Here is a 17081-nt window from a genome sequence, read left to right as displayed (position 1 = left end):
GGTCGCACCATTGTTTCCTCACTCCAGTCCTCAGGACATCAGCAAAATTCTCCAGATCTTGTTGTAACTTAGCGAAGTTTTCCTTAATCCCCTTCATCCTAGATTCCATTTGTCTTGCCTTGAGTCGAGTGTTGAGAGAATGAGGTAGGTCTAACGTTTTTCCTTGCGTGATTGAAATAATCTTTTTAGTTACTTAGGTTTTAATCATAAATGCATAGTAAAAAGCTAGTTCAATTAAAAATTCTAAATGCATGATAAATATATGATGAATCTGAGGCGTTGATCCAAAAAGTGTTTGTCATAATAGAATAACCTTCATTGAGACAAAAGTATCATTACAATGAGGATACAAACATTTAAAGGTAAGCTTGCTAGATTCCTTGAACTACAGACAACTTTAGCAAGTCTCCTTACTCCATTGGTCATTGGTTGGATATCATTTCTTACTGCCCCAGCGTCTCTCGTCAAACTCTACAGTGATGAATAATTTTGTGGACTTTCCACAAGAATTACCAGATGATCGTTTCACTTACGTTGGGTCTGTTCTCTACTGAGGTCCTCCATCCTAAGCACTATCTAAAGCTCACTAGCTTTTCTTGTGTCTTCTCATGATGCTTTGTGTTTTTTTGGCTCTCCAAGTTCAATGATTCCTTCTGCATCAGGAAAGATTTCATCACTTTGTTTGACTCTATCTTCCTTCGGTTTTTTCAAATTGTGTATCCCTCAATAATGGACTTCGTGTTTTTTAGATGTGTTGTGGCATAACTATGTTAATCCTCAGATTACAGCCTATTCCACTTGTTCATGAAGCAGATATTGAAAATTTATGTTTTCTCTCGTGCTTCCATTTGCCCCACATGTTTCGCAACTTCCGAATGTCATTCTGCTTGATTGATGTGAAGCCAGTTAACAGGGACATCTCGTGGTCTTGTTTTCTTTCTTCTTAGATCACAATCGAGTCCCTTCATTTTTAACCTCTTGCATCACAACTCCTTTGTCTATTAATGAAGACTATTCAGAATTAATGAACACTTTGCGAATCAACACCCCTTTTTAATGATGCATATGCCAATAAAAAGGGAAAGAGAAAAACAAAAGAAAATAAGTTAGTACGATGAATTACAATGAAAATTATAACAATTTCTACCCTGAAGTATCTAACTCACATGCTTTCATTCTTACCCCAACATGATTTCTAATCTTGCATGCTTTTTTCAGAAAAAAGTCTTAACCACATATATTTCTAGATCACATGCTTTGAACAGTAAAATAAAGGAATAAGCAGAAAATAAATAGTCCCACAATGACATGGTTTGGGTTCTAAAAAAAGGAACCCAAGTTCTCCTTGCTGATGCCCCCTTGGGCTTTCCAGACCCTCGATCCTAAACCCTTCACATGCTTATACTTACCGAGTTAAACTCGAGAGGATACATTCCTCTATGTCCATGCGAAGAATAAATTCATACGAAGACATAGAGTATGAACCCCGAGGCTAAGTGCTAGGCCCATGCGAGTAATAAATTCCTACAAAGGCATCACTTTCACCCCCACTTAAAATGGTTGGACTATGGTATAGAGCTTGAATGACATTTTTTTTAAAATCTGAAAACTTGAAAGAAAACGTCAATAAAACTATTTATTTGAAAAAAAATCAAATGTAAATAGAAATGATCGAAAATAAATTTAAAATTTAGACTTACAATTTTCGCTAAACAACACCAAGTAATTGATTTTGGCTTGACTCTTAAAGTCCCCAATGGAGTCGCCAAGTTGCCGCAACTATCCTTCGGGTGGTCCCGGGTTCGATTCTCGACTTGGAATCGTGATGGAGTCACCACCAATCATTTAGAATGAGGTAGATCGAACACCTACTTACCATTTACTGGATCTAAGTCTTACAAAAGATGTGTCAGATTCGAGAGTTGTTTCTGTGTGGAGAAGGATGACCACCACTACACCTCCCTTTCAGTACCACTCGATTACCCGGTTTTCTTAGTTGCGAAAATAAAAATCTAAATAAAAATTTAAATTAAAAGTTTAATCCGAATAGTTTACCTTTAAGAATTGGTTGTTGTAAAATAAAATAAAATAAATTAGTGTTTTTTTAAATAATGAAAATCAGAAAAAAAAAATTGGGTCTAATTTACATACACAAGGTAAAAAGATCACAAATACCTGATAAAGGAACAATATGAATCATATAAAATAAGATAAATTAATACTGAAATCAAATAAATAAGGTCTAAATTTCATGGACAAGCGAAATATAATACGAATGTCCAAATAAATAAACGAATAAATAAATGAAAGAAAAGAAGAGTCCAAAACAAATAAAAATGGAAATAGAAAATCAAATTAGAAAAATAACATTAGGAAAGAAACCCACATAAATCTAGCAGATTGAAATAAAAAAATGGGACTAAAGTTAGTAAATTAAAGAAGAATGTAAAAAAGTAAAAGAAAAAAGAAAAGATAAAAAGTCTGTAAACTAAGCATATTAAAAGGAAAAACAAATTAGGAATAAGTTTTTTTTAAGAAGCAACCGAAATTAAGCAAACCAAATTAAAAAAAAAGTTCAAAAAATAGCAACGGCCTAAATTAACGAAATAAGACTAAAATAAAATAAAATATAATTGAGAATCTAATTTAAAAGAAATAAAAATAGAATTATGGAAAGGGGAATCAAATGAATTTTAAGAAACTATTGAGAGTTATTGAAAGATCTGTTTTCCATGTGAAAATATGTGGATCCCATATGGAATCTGATCGGGTCATCAGGTCATTTAGTTGAATACAAAACTAAAAAATATATATAAAATTGGATCAAAATAAAATAATAAAAATAAAATGACTGCAAAAAATCATTCAATATTCACCATTGATATTCATAGAGAAACCTATAGGAAGGCTAAATCAATGAAGATTATTTAAAAGCCTTTGTTTCTTGTTCCTCGGTTTTCACTTGTTCAACAGAGTTTTTTTTTAGAAAAACCAAGGTCGTGACAACTGAAACAAAATAAAAAAATAAAGATAAAAACAAAAGAAAAGGATCATCGGGTTTCATTGAGAAACCTCAAGGAAGACTAAATTTATGGAGATTAATTCAAAATTTCTTTCCTTGTTCATCGGTTTTTTCTCCTCCAATAATGTTTTTCAAAGAAAAGAAAAAAAAAGACAAAAGAAATCGAACAAAGAAACAAGAAAAGGGAAAAATTACATTGATCAAAAGCTTTTTTATTGCTTGAATTTTTTTTTTTTTTTGGTTATCATCCTCACCCATTACAAAATAATAGTTTCTATTTATAGGCTCCTAAAAAGCCTAAAAAAGAAAACCCTAGTATATTTTCATTAATGTTAGATATACTAATTGAAAGAAAAAATAATAATAATATAAAGATCATAAATTGCCCTAAATAAATAATGAAAAGTATAAAGTTGAATTTATTCACAAATAATCAAAAAAATAATTAAAAATTTGAAACAACTTAAAATTCTCGTATTGGGCCTGTATCAAAATTTTGACAAGCGTTGTCTTCGCTAAAATAAGCATATTGAGTTCTCGACTTTCAATTGAGGCGCTTCAAAATGCGTTGGAAACATAACTTAAATCCCGTCATACCTTAAGAAGACGTCATGCCCTGGAAAAGTTTGAATCTTGCTCGAAAAATTGTTCCAATTTGGCTGATATTTCTTGCTTCAAAATCAGCTTTAATAAATTGTTTGGGCCTTGGGAAAAAAACTAGGCAAGATGAAAATATGTGTCTATAGAGAGAACCAGATATAGGGTTTATGTCATACAAATACAGTGAGTTTGTGGGGGAGAAATCTACTAATCTTTAGTACAAATTAACCTACAAACTTTACAAACCAATCTAACCCGCACAATCTAAGAATCTGAAATTCATGAATACACATATCAGTATGAACAATCACAAGTATGCACTTATCTGAAATTTTGAGTTACTCGAAAAAACTGAAAGTTTGACCAAGTATTTTGACAGTTTTATGATTTAGTCCCTCAATTCATTATTCATTCAATTTCTCCTTCATTTTAAGTCCATTTTTATCAAATTTGAACCATATCCTAAACCATCATAGAATACATATGTACTTTCAATTCATTTTGACAACAAATTTTATTTTTCAATTTAGTCTCTCAATTTTTCATAATTTCCTTATTTCTTCAATGCATGCTTTATTTTAAGTCCTTTTTTTTACCAAATTTGAACAACACGCTCATATACCATAATGAAATACATATGTAACTTCAATTCTTACTTTTTCACTAAAAATATAATCTCTTTTAAATTAGTCCTTTAACTTTGTATTTTACTAAATTTGGTCTTTTAACTACAATTATTTGCAATTATTCTCATCAATTCCTTGACTCCTTTATCCTCTCATCAATATTTACTCTCAAAATAGTTTCTTTAAAATATAATGTTATGAATATATTTTATAATTTTAGATTGTATTTGATATATTAAATAACATTATAATGTGAAAAAAATATAAAATATATAGAAACTCGAATAACTCAACTCGACTAAAAAATCTCAAGTTATGTTCGAGTTGTAAAATACATCTCGTCAACTCGAATAACTCGAATTTTTTTTACTCGACTCGACTCAATCGAACGCTCATCCTAGTCTCAGATATCACATATAGTTCAATTACAAATACGGCCTAGTCCTTGTATTTAGATCTACAATTTCATTCATCAGCCATTCTTCCATAGTCTGATATAGGATCAGTATGGGCTTGAATAGCTTCAGCTCTCTCGGTTAACACCCTCATATATCGCGCCACGCCACTCATTTATGTTGTAGACCTCCATGATGCGTGTTTGTTCAACAACCAGTCCTGTATAGTGTTGAGTGGTGTATTTCCATCCGTAAATCATGTTCTTAATATATTGCTCCAGATTGAAAATTTTCATCCTACCATGCTGTAAGGCTTCTTCTAGTTCTCTGATCCGTGCTCCTAAGGTCTTGTCTCTTCACGGACGACTCTTGAATCTGTCGGCCAATGCGCTGAGCTCTTCTTTTCATAAGAGAGTCATCGAATTCCAAAACCCTAGCTCTAAGCCCAATATTCTGTGTCAGAGTCAGGGTTAACTCTTCCCCATACATTGTGTGCATTTCTTGAATTCTACAGGTAAGTTCCTCCACATGTTGGCCTTTCGTAGTGCATCTCTGTGCTACGCATCAATTTCATCAAGTTTTCCTTCAAATATATGATTCTAGCCTTCTCCCTCTAACCACAGTTCTTTATTTTTACGCTCTATTTTAGTCTCGAGCTCTTCGATCCTTTATCTTCTAAGTTTGAACTCTTGTAGCATATTGTCCCTTTCAGCCTCTAGTTCTCCTATCCTATGTCTCGTTAACCTTTGTTCTCTATTCAGGTGTCTTCTTTTGACCTTTAGTTCGTCATATTTACGTCTCTTAACCTTGAGGTCTCTGATCCTGTACCTCTTGTCGACTTCCAATCCTCCAGTTTTTGTTTTTCAGCTTCTAGCTCTCGAGTTCGACATTTAATCTCCATTCCCATATTCAAAACTTAATTTCTTTTTGCCTCCAACTCTTCGGCCCATGGTTGTCACGTCTTACTCGACCCACCAGTCCTCTTACTCATTTGTTGAAAATCAACCTTTAATTCAGCATACTCGGATTCAATTGTTTCTTTTTTCCTTTCGCATTTCTTTCAGCGCATTTCTATTGAAAGCCACATCAACAATCATCAGATAATTCTTGAATGCCTAAACCAAAACCACCGGTTCAAGCTCATACAAAGTGGAAGCCCTAACCAAAACCAGAATACCGACTCATCATTTGCAATAGTTGTTATTAGACCTCGACACCTAATCCAATTTATCTATCTCCGGTGAATCCGATTTAGACCACTAGCAGCACCTGTGGTTCCTTCACCTCCGGCCTCCCTTCACATTCCATTTAATAAAGAGGGCAGCACTTCTCTGTGTCCCTCCAGACTACTCCCCTAATACGGTGACAATTTTTGGACCCATTTTCACATTCCATTTAATAAAGAGGGCAGCACTTCTCTGTCCCTCCAGACTACTCCCCTAAACGGTGACAATTTTGGACCATTTGCAGGTTTCATTTAAAAAAAATTCTGGTGAAGTTCACGTGCGAAAATGTTGTTAATAATTCAAAACAAAACAATGATGTCAACTAAGAGATTGTAGATACCATTTTGCAACAAGTCTTAGGTTATTAAATTTCAGACAATATATTATTTAGCATTTTTAGACTTATGCTTAAAAATGTTAGAAGAGTATCTTAAAAAGAAACAAATATGTACTCTAAATAAGAATAATATCAAATTATACACAGTTGAATTTATAAAATCAGACATATCTATATATTTGTCTTTGCCCAATTCTAACTTAAAGATACAAGTCTTATAACAACCGTGTATGTCTTTAAGGCTAGGAGCTCATTCGATTTGAAGGAGCTAGCGAATAATGTTTTTAATAGTGACGAATTTAGAAAATTATTATTGATTGGACAATAAATAAAATAAAAAATTGTATTCTCTGTATGGATCCAAAAGTTCTTTTGAAACTTGAGTACAGGTCCCTTGACTTTATCAACAACTGTTTTGGTCGGAGTAAGTTTCAATTTTGTTTTTCTCTTCATATTTCAACCCAGGAAAAATAAATAAGATAATCAATGTTCATTTCTATTACCTTAAATTCATTAATTATAATAGATAAATAATAAAATAATAAAAAAAAAGCCAAACCTCAATCAAATAGTTGATTTCCTTTCAAATTTCACATCTTACAGGTAGATGGTATGTTCAATCAAAATAATTGATTGCCTTAATGCCTTTCGAATTCCATCTTTGCTTTATAGAATCGTGCAGGGGAGAGGGTTTTTAAATCGCCTGGCCCCATCCTCTCTAATTTCCAGGCTGCTGGTAATGGTGAAATAAAATTAAATTGGAACTATAGACTATTGAATTTAATTTTAATTTAAATAGGATAATTAAATTTTAAATTTAATAAATTATAATTATTTTTTTAATACAGGGCCATGGCCTGGGTTGACCCAGACCTACATCTGCCCCTGGTTTTCGACATATTTAGCACCAACACAAAAGATAACGACTCCTTCAAACAAATCTAGTGCAAAGTTGAATCAATTTTTTTCATCACAGCTTTGGAAGATGAATTCCTTACACCAATAATTTGTAATACTAAACCAGACAAAAGATGAGTTACAGTATGTCAGCATAGATAAGGTTCTTATTAGACTAGTGTCCAGTCTAGCTTTGGTCTTCTCCAAAAGCCTAGCAGCCCCTTTTAGTTAGTTTCCTTGTAATAAGAAGGAACCTGAAATTCAGCATTAGATTCAGACAGAGCAACAAACCAACCAAATGTGAGAAAGCGGTCATGGTGGCCGGAGATGTACGGTGGTGAACTCTTGTCCAGTAATTTACTATAATAAAGAGAGTCAATAGGAATGGATTTTTATACCCAAAGACCCAACTTCAGTAAACTCATTCACAACTATAAGCACAGCTGATAACCAACTAATAACTAATTAACAAATTGTAACAAATCAATTGTATACTCTAACACCAAGATTAACTAACAGTCTTTCAAGTTTTTTAGCTGAAAAACTTTCACTTTGATGATTTGACATGTAAACAATAAGCCTTTAACTAAAACTGATTGAAGAGCAACTTATGAACAATAAAGTATAAACCTTTTCTCCCCTATCATCTAGAATAATTCCAGTTTGTACATAACCATCTGCAGAAGAATTGTGTTTCTCATTTTTTTTTTATTTCCATTTTTTTACATTTTCACCTTTGTTTGGACAAGCATCTCTGGATGAGAGAAAAAGTATTACGGCTAATATATCTTGTTGGAAACCATGAAATTACCACACCAACACGTACAATAGTTCCATTATAGGGAGTTACTTTATTAAGTTTCTTAACAATTAAAATTATAAAATAGTATTTCGACTATAGAGTGTTATTTGTTTGAATCCTTCGACTATTAAAGTTACAAAATGATCACCCGATTATTTATTATGTTTCAACTCGTCCTTTTCCATTAAAAAGTAGACGATATTCTGAGTTGAATGTTAACATGTTGACTGTGATGTATAAAATCTGATCCTAAAATCTCAAACGACTATCATATCTCAGTCATTAGGTTAACGTCTAGTTAAATAGCTGCATATTTTAACAGAAATGAAGGAACTTGAAATAATAAATAGCCAGATGATAATTTTGTATAGAACATCTGGAATTGTTCAAATATGTATTTTTTCCCGGTTTCGTAATCGAATTTTGTTCACTTGTTGCTATTTTTTCACATTCCGTAGTCAATTATATCGAGGCCTACGCAAGCACAAACGCCACTGCCACTCACTGGCCTCGCACGAAAGTTCAGTAATAGGATTTTGTCCATATTTCCTTACCTAGTTATCCTCTTAATTTTTCCTCAAAAGCAGTCCAGCTTCAATCTACGTTAAACCCATATAAACCACTCTTCTTAGCACTCCACTTACCATGTTCAACTACTCTTTTATTGCAAAACAAAAGCAAAGACAATGGGCGAAGTTGATCCAGCTTTCATCCAAGACCTCGAGCACAGGCCAAAACTCGCCACCATCGAAGCTGAAGGAATACCCTTGATCGATTAATTCGGCGTTGAACTCAGCTGATGCAGTTCCGGACGCTAGTCTGGTTTCCGACATAGGTGACGCTTGTAAGAAATGGGGCTTCTTCCAAGTGATCAACCACGGGGTGCCATTGGAAAAACGTGAGAAGCTTGAGAAGGCAGCCAGGGAATTTTTTGACCAGCCTTTGGAAGAGAAGGTGAAGATCAGGAGAGATGAAGTGAGGGTTTCAGGCTATTATGACTCCGAGCATACGAAGAACGTTAGAGATTGGAAAGAGGTGTTTGATTTCGCAGTGCAGAATCCAACCATAGTTCCAGCTTCTACTCGCCCTGATGACAAACAAGTGGCTGAGTTGCATAATCAATGGCCCGAATACCCTCCCCAGCTAAGGTATATCACTGAACTATTAATTTTTTTAACTATAATATTAAATTTTAATTTTAATTTCAATTATATCATTTGTGGTTAAATTTTAACAAGTGATAATATGGATAAATCTTTTTATTATTGTGTGTTGAATCAAAATAGAATAGAAACTCTAATTGATCGAGAAGAAGAAAAAACTCTCTTTAGAATAATCTCACAAAATTGTAAAAGATAAAGAACTCTTAAGAAAGTTTTCAAATGCTTATAATTAAGATTTATTGTTGGATGATAAAACTCAAATACAAGTAGGGTATTATAGGTTACAAGAAACAATCTAAATTACTCATTAAAATAACCACAAAATAATTTAAACCATTGAAATAAAAATGAGAAAAATACATAATTTTTCACCTAACTAAATTGATGTAAGCAATGTTATCAAAACTAAATTGATGTAAGCAATGACATCAAATTAATTTATGTGTGGGCTTATTTAGGCTAATATTGACTTCTCCACACTCCCCCTCAATGTTAGCCTCATTCTTTGAATCACGCCAAGCTGACGATAGAAATGTTCAAACTTTCCAACATTCAAGCTTTTTGTAAACAAGTCAACAATTTGCTCATCTGTCTTGACTTGCCTCATCTCAATCTCTTCTTGCAAAACTTTTTCCCTAACAAAGTGGTAATGTACTTCTACATGTTTAGTTCTTGCATGAAAAATAGGATTCTCCGCCAGTCGAATTGTCGATTGGTTGTCACAGTACAACATAACTGCATAATCTACTGGTTGATGTAGATCATTCATTAGTTGTATCAGCCACGTGCTTTCTTGAGCTGTCATTGCTGCTGCTCGGTACTGCTTTCGTAGTTGACAAGGACACTGTCGGTTGTCTCTTCTACACTAAGAAATTGTTCCGGAGCCAATCTTAAACACATACCCAGTTGTTGATCTCCTGGTGTCATGATCTTCTGCATAATCAGCATCACAATAACCAACTAACTTGCAGTCTTCACCTTTCTTGTACAAAAGACCATAGTCAATTGTACTCTTCACATATCTTAGTATTCGTTGAACTGCTTCCAAATGAGGTTTCTTTGGATTCAATTGTCGATAAATTGTTGCATCTTCTAAATCTTTTCCTTCATGTGCACATATTTTGGCATTTGGTTCCATTGGCATTGAAGTTGACTTGCATTTCGAGCATTCCAAACCTCTTCAACAGATCTTTAGCATATTTCTGTTGACACAGAAATATTCTTCGTGTGTGCGATCAACCTCTAGACCAAGAAAGTGCTTAAGTTGTCCAAGTTCCTTCATCTGGAAACGAATTGATAAATTCTCCTTCGTTTGAAGAATTTTGCCTCATCATAACTGGTTATGACTAAGTCATCCACGTATACTAGCACGATAGCTAGCTTATCTTCATTGACTTTGACAAACAAACTAGAATCTGCAGGTGTTACTGAATAGCCATTTTTCGTTAGAAATTCAGCAATCTTACCATACCATACCCTAGGTGCTTATTTCAATTCGTAGAGTGCTTTCGTAGCTTACACATATTCAGGATGATCATGGCTCTGAAAACCCATTGGTTGGGTCATGTAGATCTCTCGATCTAGCTCTCTATGAAGAAAAGCATTCTTCACATCCATCTGCCACAAATTCCAGTCTTTATTGGCTGCAAGTGCAAGTAGGACTCGTACGGTTGTAGGTTTTGCCACTGGACTAAATGTTTCATCATAGTCTAGTCCAAACTGTTGAGAGAAACCACGAGCTATCAATCGTGCCTTGTACCTCTCGATGACCCATCTGGACGTCGCTGTATCTTGTAAACCTATTTGCAAGATATGGGTTTCACATCTTTTGTCTTTGGCACAAGATCCCAAGTTTGATTTTGCTGAAGTGAATCGATTTCTTCTTTCATAGCGGTCATCCACTCAAAAATATGTGATGATTCTTTGAACGTCTCAGCCTTTGTTTCTTCTTCAATTATGGCTGCAATGATATATTGGGATTTAGGCTTCGTATTCTTGTTGACCTTCAGAGTTGAGATTGTAGAATTGATTCTTCTGTTTTACTAGGCCCACATTCTTCATTTGGTTATTGAAACACGCAGTTTTCCAAGGATTCTGAGTCACTCTTTGTTCGACATCATCGCCGTTTGGATCTCCTGATTCATCTGAACTTGTTTGGAGTTTAACAGTATGATCCCCCATTTTTTGTTGTAGCTTGTCTCCAAATTCTCTCAAGTCTAGCAACACCTCTTTCTCTGAGGACCACCAAGAAGATGTTTCATCAAATACCACATTTCATGATGTGTATCATCTTCCACTCATTGGATCACAATATTTACACCCCTTTATCTGGCTGTCATATCCCACAAAGACATCTAACATCTTCTTCTCAAACTTGCTCCGTTAATGATCAGAAACAAACACAAACATACACAACCAAATACTCAAAAGTAGCTAACTGTAGGTTTCATGTTCCATAGTTTCTCAAAGGGTGAAACAAATCCTAACCTTGGTTGAGGAAGTGTTAATCATAAAGGCTGCAGTCCTCATTGCTTCAGCCCAAAACCTTCCCCATACGTTATTTGTATGTAGCATACTTCGACAAATTTCTACAAGTTGTTAGTTTTTCTTTCCGCTACACCAATCTGTTATGGTGTGTTGGCACAAGTGTACTGATGACATATTAGACATACCCTTAGGTATTGAGAGAACTCGTTTGAGCTATATTCTCTTCCTTTGTTTGTGCGTAAGCAACATATCTTCTTTCTCACTTCTCCTTCAGCTGACTCTCTGAACTCTTTAAACTTTGAGAATTTGTTAGATTTTCTTTCATAAAGAAAACCCACACATACCTGGAGAAGTCATCAATGAATGTTACCATGTACCGCATACCGAACACATCAGATTGAACTAATTCCAACGGTTCTTTTGCTTAAACTTTGACTCGTCATATGGTAATTGGTGTGCTTTACCATACTAGAATCCCGCACAGACCGTGTCTGTTCTCACGTCTAGTTGAGGAAGCACCTTAATCATCGACTTCTTCACCATCACACTTAGCTTGAAATTGCTAACGTGACCTAACCGCATGTGCCATAGATCTGATGTCTCATTTTTCTTGTCATGTCTACATATGCAGACTTTGCTGAAATCACGTAGATTGACTCCAAACGTCATCCCTCCATTGTTGGTGTTTTTGATATTTTGAGGTCACGATAAACCTTCACGTCTTGGGAACCAAATAAGAATAATGACCTGATGATATCAATTGAGCCACAAATAGCAAATTTTTCTTCATTCCTGGGATATGGTAAACATCTTGAAGTTGCACCTAGTTAGAATTATATCGAGGCATAACTATCGTCTTACCGATGTGAGTTATCGGTAACCTTGAGTTGTCAGCTGTCACCACCACATGACCTTCATTGTACTCAGACAGGTTTTCAACTTCTTTTTGTCACCTATCATATGATTTGAGCAGCCCAAATCCATAATCCAATCTTTCTAGTAGTCAATATGTTCTGGTGTTGTTAACGTGAGAGCTAATTCTTCTTCCTCTAGCAAATATCGCTCCACCATCCCTATCATCTTCACTATTCTCCTTCGAGCTGGAAGTAGCAATATTACTTTCAACAGGTTTTTCTTGGTCCAACAGTCTTTTTCCATGTGACCCATCTTCCGCAGTTGTAGCACTTGCCATCGAACTTTCTACAATTACCGTGATTCTTGGAAGCTTCCCCTGAACGAGAGTCATTCCTTCCCCGATGACTTTTGTCTGTTTACCAGTCTTTTAGATCCGCCTTTGTTGTGTTGTCTTGAACCACCTCTGCTTTGGTTGATGTAAAGTGCTTCCTCTTCACACTTTAGTGAGACTCCTCTCATTTGCTTGGCCATAGCTTCTTGGCCTGTCAGCAAAATTTCAACTCAACAACTGATGGTTGTGTCGGCCCATCCTTGTACAGCGGCTACAAAGCTTCGGTATTCAGGTCTCAAGCCATGGACAATTATTCTTTTTATCCTGGTTTCCCCAATAACAGCTGTCAGATCTAATTTTGAAATTTCACGGCATATCGACTTCACCTTGTGAAAGTATTGGGCAACCGCCATGTCACGTTGCGTCATTGATAGAAGTTCATTCTCTAGAAGTTGCAATTTTGTATCGTTTCTCTTTGAAAGGAGTGTAACGAAGGTGTCCCACGCTTCCTTCGGTGATTTAGCATCCCGAATGTGCTCCAACATTTCTTCTATTGTGGTCTTAAAGCAAACATTGCTTTGATTGCTTTAATTTTCCACTTCCGCAAGATGCCGTTAGCATCTTCCGCTGCCAGTTGTGTAACTTCACTACCACCACAACCTCCCACAAGTCCTGACCTTGAAGGTAAGACTCTATACACGTTTCCATGTGTTATAGTTTTGGTTGTTGAGCTTCTTGATTCCTCTAACTACTTCAAGGTTACCCATCGTAACGGCAAGGCTTTGACTACACCGAACAAGCTTGAGTAACAAACGTGCAGAGTACTAAATTACTCTAAACACAAAGAAGCTCCACAAGGTTTGTAATAACCCCGACAATAATCTCAAGAAATATTTTCTGATGTGGATGATCAGTTAAAATTGCATCCACAGAGCATACTCGAAATTTCAAGAAACCTTATAATGTGGTTCTGTTGTCAACTGAATCAAAATAGAGTAGGAACTCTAATTGATCGAGAAGAAGAAAAAACTCTCTTTAGAATAATCTCACAAAATTGCAAAAGATGAAGAACTCTTAAGAAAGCTTTCAAATGCTTATAAAGATTTTATTGTTGGATGATAAAACTCAAATACAAGTAGGGTATTTATTGGTTAGAAACAATCTAAACTACTCATTAAAATAACCACAAATTAATTTAAACCATTGAAATTAAAAATGAGAAAAATACCTAATTTTTCACGTAACTAAATTGATGTAAGCAATGACATAAAAACTAAATTGATGTAAGCAATGAAATCAAATTAATTTAGGTGTGAGCTTATTTAGGCTAATATTGACTCTCAACATTGTGATGAAATGGATAAAGTTATATCATTTAGATGAGAACTATTAATGTTTAAAATGATGTCATTTTGATGACTAAACTTTAATGGTGTATCGATTTTGTGACTAAACTTTTAAGTAGTTCATTTTTTGTCACTACACTTTTTCGACCGTCGTTGATAGTCAATCACCTTCTGTTATCGGTCATCTTTCACGGCAAGTTTGATACCAAAATGTTTGTATTTCATTGTTCTTTCTTTTTCAAGGATGGTTTTCTATGAAACTCAAAATCGATGAAATATATTTGAAAGTTCAAATGCTGACACCATGATCTCTTTATATGATCGTTTAATGACTCTAGTTTTGAGGTATGTTGTTCATTTTTTCGAAATAATGCTTCTCACCATTTGAGTTTTTGAACAAACACCTCAAATCCCTCAAAACTAAGAAAGCCCCAAACCCCAAAAATGTTAGATTTTTTTTAATTTCCTCGACTTTAAGTGGATTTCAAGGAAAATTAATCCTAGGAGAAGAAAGAGGGGTGAAACAAGATCATTTCTGTACAAAATTTATTTTGAAAGACGGTCAATGGCAGACAATGATTGATTATTGACGACGACCGAAATAGTGCAATTGTAAAAAATAAAATATTCAAATGTTTAATGACCAAAATTGGTATACTACTAAAGTTCAATTCTTAATGACATTATTTTAGGCATCAATAGTTATCGCCAAAACATTGTGGTTTTGTTCAGGTCATCACATTATTTGGACTTTAATGACCTAGTGACATAATTGAATTTAAAATCAAATTCTAATGCTATAATTAAAAAAATTAAAAGTTCAATGTATAAACAATACATCACCTAAAGTATAGTGGTATCTGGTATAGTTTATCCTTATTATTATTGTGTATGAAATTTATCGAGACTTTAGCACGTACTTACCATTTGTGTATATGTTTATGCATTGAACATGTATCGAATACGTGTTTCATACAACTTGTGACATGTAATTGTTTAACAGAGAGGCGTGCGAAGAATACGCAGGGGAAGTGGAAAAATTATGTTTCAATCTGATGGAACTTATTGCCTTGAGCTTAGGCTTGCCGGCAGATTCTTTAATGGCTTCTTCAAGGACCAAACCAGCTTCGTTAGGCTTAACCACTATCCACCTTGCCCTGCTCCGGAACTAGCTCTTGGCGTTGGCCGGCACAAGGATATCAGTGCTTTAACTGTCCTCGCTCAAGATGACGTCGGAGGGTTGGAAGTGAAGCGGAAATCAGACGGAGAGTGGATCCGAGTTACGCCTACTACGAATGCATTTATCATTAATGTCGGTGACATAATCAGGTAACTCGAATCAACTAAAAATAACGAATGCGTATTTAAGCTTGATTTGAACCCGACTCGATCCATGAACAGATCGTACAAAACTTATGATATAATTTTGCACATAAACAGGTTTGGAGCAATGAAAGATATGAGAGCGTGGAGCATAGGGTGATGGTGAATTCGGAGAAGGAAAGGTTTTCGATCCCTTTCTTCTTTCACCCCGCTCATTACACCATGATTAAGCCATTGGAAAAACTGACAAGTGAAGAAAATCCAGCCAGATACAGGCCTTACAACTGGGGAAAGCTTCTTGTGACAAGGAAAGGAAGTAATTTCAAGAAGCTTGATGTCGAGAACATCCAAATCTACCATTTCAGGGTTTCGGAATCTGAGTTAGCCAACCGCCTAGAAAAAACAGTATCTGTGGCATAGACAAGATGCAGTATCTTAGCTATTTAATTGCATGTAATTAATAATTATAAGTATATTGCTCAGCAGGGCCGTGCTGGGGGCTTCGCGACAGCGCAGGGCCCAAAAAATGGGGCCTCAAAAAAATATATATATAGTAGCGTTTTACCAATAAACGCCACTATAGATGGACCTATTGCGATATTTTTTTAAAAAAATACCACTATTATTGTGGCTTTATTGATAAAACGCCATTATAGATGGATCTATTGCGGCGTTTGTCAAGAAAACGCCACTATTGTTGCCCCGAAATCGAATATATCTAAAAATAGAAGTCCCTTTATACGAATTTGTACTTGGCCCCCGAAAATCCTACCACGGCCCTGTGCATAGTATAACACTTTGATAACATATGGTTTGAATAATAATATTATAATATCTTATCTTGATTAATAGATCTATAAATCAAATAGATAATCCCAAGAAGGGTTATGACATTTCGTATTTACTTATCCTACCAAGACCTATGTAAGCACAAACGCCCCACCGCCTCTCATTGGTCTCTTAATCTTCTTCTCACAAGAATGGTTATGACAATGCATGCTTGGAGTTATAATATAAGAGGTTAGTTCACAATCACATGAGCATGAAAGGATTGTAAATCATAGTCTGAAAGGAGCTTCTTCCCGAAGTAAAGGGTAAGTCACTTGAATATATAACATAGAGTTTCATTTTGTCGAGGATATGAATTGCATAGAAGAAACCATGCTATTGATTTACCACACACTGATGTTTGCTCAATGTCTAAAGCTTCTCTTGGTAAAGCTTTTATAATTTTACTTTTATTGATGTTAATTCGAGAAAGGTTTGAGTATACTTGTTGAAAATAAAAGACCATGTGCTTAGGGCATTCAAAGAGTTTCATGCCAAGATAGAAAGTGAAACTAAAAAAAAGCCTAAATGTGTGAGAGTAGACAATGGTGAAGAGTATCGAGGCCCTTTTGAGACATATTGCAAGTGTTTGGTATCATGCTCGAAAAGACTCCACTTAAGACATCGTAATGAGAGAATGAATCGGACCATTGAAGGAGTTCAAATCATGCTTTCAAATGTCTAAGTGTTCAAGTCATTTTGGGGAGAGACAGTAAAAACAGGGGTAAACTACATAAATTACCATCCAATTAAGTGTTGGTCTCAAAATGACCACCATTTTCAAATTTACGTCAATATGACCACTGAATTATTTAAATGGTTTCAATATAATCATCTGTCGTT

At 34.9% G+C, this 17081-nt stretch overlaps 1 pseudogene; it reads left to right on the top strand.

Moving 5' to 3' along the window:
- The first annotated feature begins 8548 nt into the window (after positions 1–8548).
- Positions 8549–15883, top strand: LOC120204969 (annotated as a pseudogene).
- Positions 15884–17081: the final 1198 nt, after the last annotated feature.

The sequence above is a fragment of the Hibiscus syriacus genome, unplaced genomic scaffold (genome assembly GCF_006381635.1).
Source record: "Hibiscus syriacus cultivar Baekdansim isolate YM2019G1 unplaced genomic scaffold, ASM638163v2 tig00011761_pilon, whole genome shotgun sequence".
Classification (NCBI taxonomy): Eukaryota; Viridiplantae; Streptophyta; class Magnoliopsida; order Malvales; family Malvaceae; genus Hibiscus; species Hibiscus syriacus.
The sequence above is the reverse complement of the archived record's forward strand: the minus strand, read 5'-3'. Positions and strand labels throughout refer to the sequence as shown.